Raw genomic sequence first — 7,425 nt, 5'->3', positions numbered from 1 at the left:
TTCAGAGGCGATTCAGTTCGCACGTGCAGCACTATATAAGTCTTTCACTCACTCACTGTGCGGCCCGATGCTCTCTGGTGTATATATGATGTGTTTAGATGCTCTCTGGTGTATTTTTGATGCATTTAGATGCACTCTGGTGTGTTTTTGATGCGTTCATTCTGTATTCCACCGCTAATATATACTCAGCATTGACCTTGTATAGTGCTTTTCCTTCTGGGGACTCCAAGTACTTGGAGATGGCGTTGGCCGGGAATCGAACCCGGGTCAGCTGCTGGGAAGGCAGCTATGCTCACCACTGCACCACCAACGCAAGGTAGCATGTCTTTGTAGTGTGGGAGGAAACCGGAGTATCCAGAGCAAACCCACGCAAACACAGGGAGAACATGCAGATAGTGTCCTGGTCAGGATTTGAACCAAGGACCCCCGTGCTGCAAGCCTAACCACTAAGCCTCTTTGCTGCCCATAAACAGCCTCTGTTCTCTAAGGCCCACCCCCGCAGAGCAGGGTACATAAGTTCACATGTCCACTCAAGGCGCCTACAGAAAAAATCCAAACGTAACCTAAACGACTGGGGTGCAGCGGTTGTACCCAATGTGACATCTGTGTGGGTGCCGGTGTACGGCCCTGAACGCACCCAGGGTGCGTCCACAAAACGGCACCCGCATGGATGTCCTTTTTGGGGTAAACGCAGCCCCCACACAGGGTACAGATTCATACACATCATGTGAGTGAGGCCTTGGACTTCTCCATGAAGGACCTCACTGGTGGGAAGAGTTCTCATTTCCCCAGCAGAGAAAGCCTAAAGAAAGCTGGAAAGACTCCTCCCACCTCCTGAAGACAGGAAGAGTTCCAACCTCCCCTCATAGCTGGTGCAACACATGCCTAAAAAACATACTGGCCTCCAACCTCCCCTTATAGCCAGTCCAACACACGCCTGAAAAACATACCGGCCTCCAACCTCCTCTCACAGCAGGTCCAACACGCCTGCAGGAAAATAAAGTCTATTGGCCTCCAACCTCCTCTTGCAGCCGGTCCATAGAGTAGCACAATTAATACATTTTTTTTTTTTTTGTTTATTTATTTATTTTTTTAATCTGGTTTCAACCCCCCTGACAATCTCCAATGTAGAGTTTGAGGATTCTTTCATTAAACAAGTGGAAGCCGCACTCTGGTGGCGTCTCTTTGTGGAAGTCGCACTCTGGTGACGTCTCTTTGTGGAAGTCGCACTCTGGTGACGTTTCTTTGTGGAAGTCGCTCTCTGGGGGACTGGCCTTGCCTTTTATTTATTTTATTTTTGTTTCTTTTTCTGGTTCTTTTTCCTTTGTCCGGTTCTGTGATGATCGAGGGTTCTTCTGGTGGAGCCACCTTGTGGAAGTCGAACTCTGGAGTGGCCACGTCCGGGGCGCACTCTGTAGGAGCGGCCCCTTCGGGGGCGCACTCTGTAGGAGCGGCCCCTTCGGGGGCGCACTCTGTAGGAGCGGCCCCTTCGGGGGCGCACTCTGTAGGAGCGGCCCCTTCGGGGGCGCACTCTGTTGGATCGGCCCCGTCCGGGGCGCACTCTGTTGGATCGGCCCCGTCCGGGGCGCACTCTGTTGGATCGGCCCCGTCCGGGGCGCACTCTGTTGGATCGGCCCCGTCCGGGGCGCACTCTGTTGGATCGGCCCCGTCCGGGGCGCACTCTGTTGGAGCATCCCCGTCTGGGGCGCACTCTGTTGGATCGGCCCCGTCCGGGACGCACTCTGTTGGAGAATCGTGATCTATCTTCTAAGCAAAAAAATCGTGATTCTCATTTTAGCCGGGATCGTGCAGCTCGACCAGTCCAACACACACCTGCAGGAAAGAAAAAAATCTACTGGCTTCCAACCTCCCTTCACAGCCAGTCCAACTCGTACTGTTTTTTTTTTTTCTATTTTTGTTTCTTTTTCTTTTGTCCATGATGATCAAGGGTTCTTCTGCAGGGGGGAGCTGATGACACCTGGTCTTTGAATTTCGTACTTGTTTTTGTACTTGTTTTTGTACTTGTTTTTGTACTTGTTTTTGTACTTGTTTTCGTACTTGTTATATTTCTTGTTTTCGTACTTGTTTTCTTTCTGACAGGGAGTGCCACTTTTTTGTGGAGTCTCGGTGTCATCGTCGCTTTCTGGAGGAAGCGTAGAGCGATCACGATGTTTTAGTGGAATCCTTGGGTGGAGGTATTTCTTTGATGCTTTCTGAAATAGACGGCTATGTTTTCGTCGAGGACCAGTTTCATCTTCCCTTCCTGGAGGAAGTGTAAAGCGAACATGACGTTCTGGTTTCTTTTTGTAGAATATGCCCTTTGGTGGCATCTCCTTGTAGAAATCGCCCTCCGGTGGCGTCTCCTTGTGGAAGTCGCACTCTTGTGGCGTCTCTTTGTGGAAGTCGCACTCTTGTGGCGTCTCTTTGTGGAAGTCGCATTCTTGTGGCGTCTCTTTGTGGAAGTCGCACTCTTGTGGTGTCTCTTTGTGGAAGTCGCACTCTGGTGGCGTCTCCTTGTGGAAGTCGCACTCTGGTGGCGTCTCCTTGTGGAAGTCGCACTCTGGTGGCGTCTCCTTGTGGAAGTCGCACTCTGGTGGCGTCTCCTTGTGGAAGTCGCACTCTGGTGGCGTTTCCTTGTGGAAGTCGCTCTCTGGGGGACTGGCCTCGCCTGGGGGGCACTCATACTGTCTTTTTTATTTTTTCTATTTTTGTTTATTTTTCTGGTTCTTTTTCCTTTGTCCGGTTCTGTGATGATCGAGGGTTCTTCTGGTGGAGTCACCTTGTGGAAGTCGAACCCTGGAGCGTCCCAGTCCGGGGCGCACTCTGTAGGAGTGTCCCAGTCCGGGGCGCACTCTGTAGGAGCGTCCCAGTCCGGGGCGCACTCTGTAGGAGCGTCCCAGTCCGGGGCGCACTCTGTAGGAGCGTCCCAGTCCGGGGCGCACTCTGTAGGAGCGTCCCAGTCCGGGGCGCACTCTGTAGGAGCGTCCCAGTCCGGGGCGCACTCTGTAGGAGCGTCCCAGTCCGGGGCGCACTCTGTTGGAGCGTCCCAGTCCGGGGCGCACTCTGTAGGAGCGTCCCAGTCCGGGGCGCACTCTGTAGGAGCGTCCCAGTCCGGGGCGCACTCTGTAGGAGCGTCCCAGTCCGGGGCGCACTCTGTAGGAGCGTCCCAGTCCGGGGCGCACTCTGTTGGAGCGTCCCCGTCGGGGGCGCACTCTGTAGGAGCGTCCCCGTCGGGGGCGCACTCTGTAGGAGCGGCCCCGTCGGGGGCGCACTCTGTAGGAGCGGCCCAGTCGGGGGCGCACTCTGTAGGAGCGTCCCAGTCCGGGGCGCACTCTGTAGGAGCGTCCCAGTCCGGGGCGCACTCTGTAGGAGCGTCCCAGTCCGGGGCGCACTCTGTAGGAGCGACCCCGTCCGGGGCGCACTCTGTTGGAGCGACCCCGTCGGGGGCGCACTCTGTAGGAGCGGCCCCGTCGGGGGCACACTCTGTAGGAGCGGCCCCGTCGGGGGCGCTCTCCGTAGGAGCGGCCCCGTTCGGGGCGCACTCTGTAGGAACGGCCCCGTCCGGGGCTGTCTCCGTGTGAACGGCACATGCTGGTTGAGCCTCAATGTAGCTTTCACATTCTGTCTCGCTCACTGGGGCAGACCTGCCTTGTGAGCTGTCTCTGTAGTTAATACCGCGTACATCTGCAATTAAAAAGAAGAATGAGATCTAGCACCCTCACCTACATTTCTTATATTTTTTATACAACATCAAATTATAGAGAGAAGTTCAAAATTCCAAAATGACTAATGTTGGCCTTCATATAAAATTCTGGTTGCCTGGCACTAAAATGAATGGAGTCAGAAAGGGGACTGGTTCTTCACTGGTTCATGCCCGGCCTCTTTTATTGTCATCCCTCGAATTGTTGCGGTGGATTGATACAGAAGAGGCCGGGACCTGGCACCGCTGCATTGCAGATTACTCCGCCACACCTCAAAGTGGAAAAAATAGTCCCCTGCACGTTTTGGATCGATTGCCATGCGATTCTGTCATGTGACAAGATCTTGCCATCTTTGGGGGGCCCATTAAGAATAATCCGAATGCTTGCTTCACATTTTCCCATGATTTAGAATTGCAGGCAGAATCCTATCACTTCTGCCGGCCATTCCAAATCGCCAATTGTGGGCGGGGTCTAAGGCAGAATTCCAGGCAAATGATGAAATAGTTACTGTCTGTGGGAGCCCTGCAGCAACTTACTGAGGCCCCATTTGTTCAGCGGGGGGGGCATAAAGGGTCTATTTATTGCCTGTGGGGTGCATACAAAGTGATCTTCTGCACGCAGTTCCCCATAATTAAATGTAAGCTTTGGCCTCTTCTATATTAACCAATCGGTGACAGGCTTGGATAGTAATTGTTGGGAAATCCAGCACTGCAGATTACGCCACCTGCACCCTAAAGACAGTAAATAATCTCAGCCTGCAATAAGGGGAGTGCAAAGCTTGTTTAAACAACAAATTGGTTGGCAGCTGTCAGGTGGTGCAATTGGCTCCCTGTATACGGTGCCAAGAATTTCTGTTTGCTGTTTGTCATTGTCCATGGTAGAAAATATATATATATATTTTTTTATATTTCGCTCTATTTCCGTTTTATATCGCGAAATATAAAAAATCAAGTGGTGAATAAATAACACCAAAAGAAAGCTCTATTTGTGTGAACAAAGCAACAAAAATTCCATTTGGGTACATCGTAGCATGACCGCGCAATTCTCATTGAAACTGCGAGAGCGCGGAGAGCTGAAAATTGGTCTGGGAAGGAAGGGGGTGAAGTTGCCTGGTATTGAAAAGGTTAATGGTGCCAAAACACACCAAAAAAATCTCAGCTTCTTTATGTGTGTTTTTGTACATGCAGGGCCGCCATAAGGGGGGTACAGGCAGTACACCTGTAAGGGGCCCGGATGGCAACCCCCTTTAAAAAAAATAATAATAATTTTTTTAGGGGTCCGGAGGTTCCCAGGGGCCCAGAGGCCCACAGGGCCCCATATGGCAACTCCCCTTTTTTTAATTAATTTTTTTATAAAAAAAATATATTTTTTTAAATATATTTTTATTTTATTTTTTATTATAGGGACAAATTTTTTTATTTTTTTTGAGTTCCGAAGGCCCCCAGGGCCCCGGATGGCAACCCCCCCTTTTTTTTTATTTATTTTTTATAAAAAATATATATTTTTTCTAATATATTTTTATTTTATTTTTTATTAAAGGGCCATTTTTTTTTTTTAGGGGTATGGGGGGCCCGGAGATCCCCAGGGCCCCGGATGACAACCCCCCCCCTTTTTGTATAAAAAAATATATTTTTTTATATATTTTTTTATTTTTTTTATATATATATATATATATATATATATATATATATATATATATATATATATATATATATATATATATATATATTATTAAGGGGCCCAGAGGGCCCCTGATGGCAAACCCCCCCCCCCTTTTTTTTATAAAAAAATACATTTTTTTTATATTTTATTTCTTTTTTTTTAACATATATATATATATATATATATATATATATATATATATATATATATATATATATATATATATATATATATATATATATATATATATTTTATTATTAAAGGGCTCAGAGGTCCCCAGGGCCCCATGTGGAAAATATAATAATAATAATAATAATTATATATATATATATATATATTTATATATATATGTATATATTATTATTATTAAAGGGCCCCGAGGTCCCCAGGGCCAGGATGGCAACCCCCCCTTTTTTTTTTATAACAAAAATACATTTTTTTTTTATATTTTATTTCTTTTTTTTTTTTCATTTTTTATATATATATATATTTTTTTATTAAAGGGCTCAGAGGTCCCCAGGGCCCCATGTGGAAAATCCCCTTTTTTTATATATATATATATATATATATATATATATATATATATATATATATATATAATTTATTTTTTATTAAAGGGCCCCGGATGGCTACCCCCCTTTTTTATATTTTTCTTTATTTCTTTTTTTTTTGTAAAGGGCCCCCCCGCTTCTCAATTTCAGACGGCAGCACCCCCCCCCCCCAGTTCTCTGCTCCAGGGGGCCCCATAATTCCTGATGGCTGCCCTGTGTACATGTGCACGGAATTGTCTATGAAATGTCAACAACATTCATTGTGTGTTTTGGCCTGTAGGCTCAGTATACGGCTCCTTTAAGAACATGTTGTTATTAGTGGGAATGCTAAACCGCTATTCTTATTTTTATTTCCGTAAGTTTTTTTGCTCTGCGTAACTTCTGCATACTTTCAGCTATTAAGACCATTCAACTTTTAAAATGTTCAGCTCTTTCAGCTAATGATGGGACTTCTTCAACTTTTTTTGTACTATTTATACTTTTTTAAATATTACGATTTTAGACACTTTTTTTTAACATTGAAGTCAATGAGAACATGCTTTTTACCCCTTAAAGCGGGAGTTCACCCATTTATTTATTTTTTGACCTTTTCCCCTTAGATTCCTGCTCGTTTTGTCTAGGGGAATCGGCTAGTTGTTTTTAAAATATGAGCAGTACTTACCCGTTTTCAAGATGCATCTTCTCCGTCGCTTCCGGGTATGGGTCTTCGGGAGCGGGCGTTCCTTCTTGATTGACAGTCTTCCGAGAGGCTTCCGACGGTCGCATCCATCGCGTCACTAGTAGCCGAAAGAAGCCGAACGTCGGTGCGGCTCTATACTGCGCCTGCGCACCGACGTTCGGCTTCTTTCGGAAAATCGTGACGCGATGGATGCGACCGTCGGAAGCCTCTCGGAAGACTGTCAATCAAAATAGGAACGCCCAGTCCCGCAGCCCATACCCGGAAGCGACGGAGAAGATGCATCTCGTAAACCGTAAGTACGGCTCATATTTTAAAACAACTAGCTGATTTCCCTAGACAAAACAAGCATCCATCTAAGGGGAAAAGGTCATATATACGGGTGAACCTCCGCTTTAAAAGCTTCTCTGCTACCAAAAGTTTCAGCTCCTTCATACTTTCACCTACAGACACCAAACAAACTTTAAAACGTTCACAAAATATTTAGCTATCTGGCTATGACTTTTCAGTTTGATATCTTTTACAGTTTTTGTGAAAAAGCAGTTCAAGTTTAGTAATTTTTTCAGAAAATGTTATCGATTATAATGTGTTTCTATGGGGCTGATTTAGAGTGGATGATGACATCATTAGAGCACGGAGCGTTAAAAATAAAAAAATGATCTTTATAAAGGGGGAACAAATTGCTCTCACGCCCACAAGATCTACTTGTCATACACAATTTATATATAAAAACGTAGGTATTTTTGTCTGGTTTCAGGCAATGTGCTCAGTTTTGTGATACTGCATTTTACTTTTGGTTGCAGGAGCTTCTAAATGACAAGAGTTCCAAATTCTC

The 7,425-nt window shown here is 46.2% G+C and overlaps 1 non-coding gene across 1 annotated transcript; it reads right to left on the bottom strand.

Moving 5' to 3' along the window:
* Window positions 1–241: 241 nt before the first annotated feature.
* Window positions 242–313, bottom strand: TRNAG-UCC. Its single transcript has one exon. It is a non-coding gene; the product is annotated as a tRNA-Gly (tRNA).
* Window positions 314–7,425: the final 7,112 nt, after the last annotated feature.

The sequence above is a fragment of the Rana temporaria genome, chromosome 4, assembly GCF_905171775.1.
Source record: "Rana temporaria chromosome 4, aRanTem1.1, whole genome shotgun sequence".
Lineage (NCBI taxonomy): Eukaryota > Metazoa > Chordata > Amphibia > Anura > Ranidae > Rana > Rana temporaria.
Note: the sequence above shows the minus strand (reverse complement) of the source record. Positions and strands in the feature narration are given on the sequence as shown.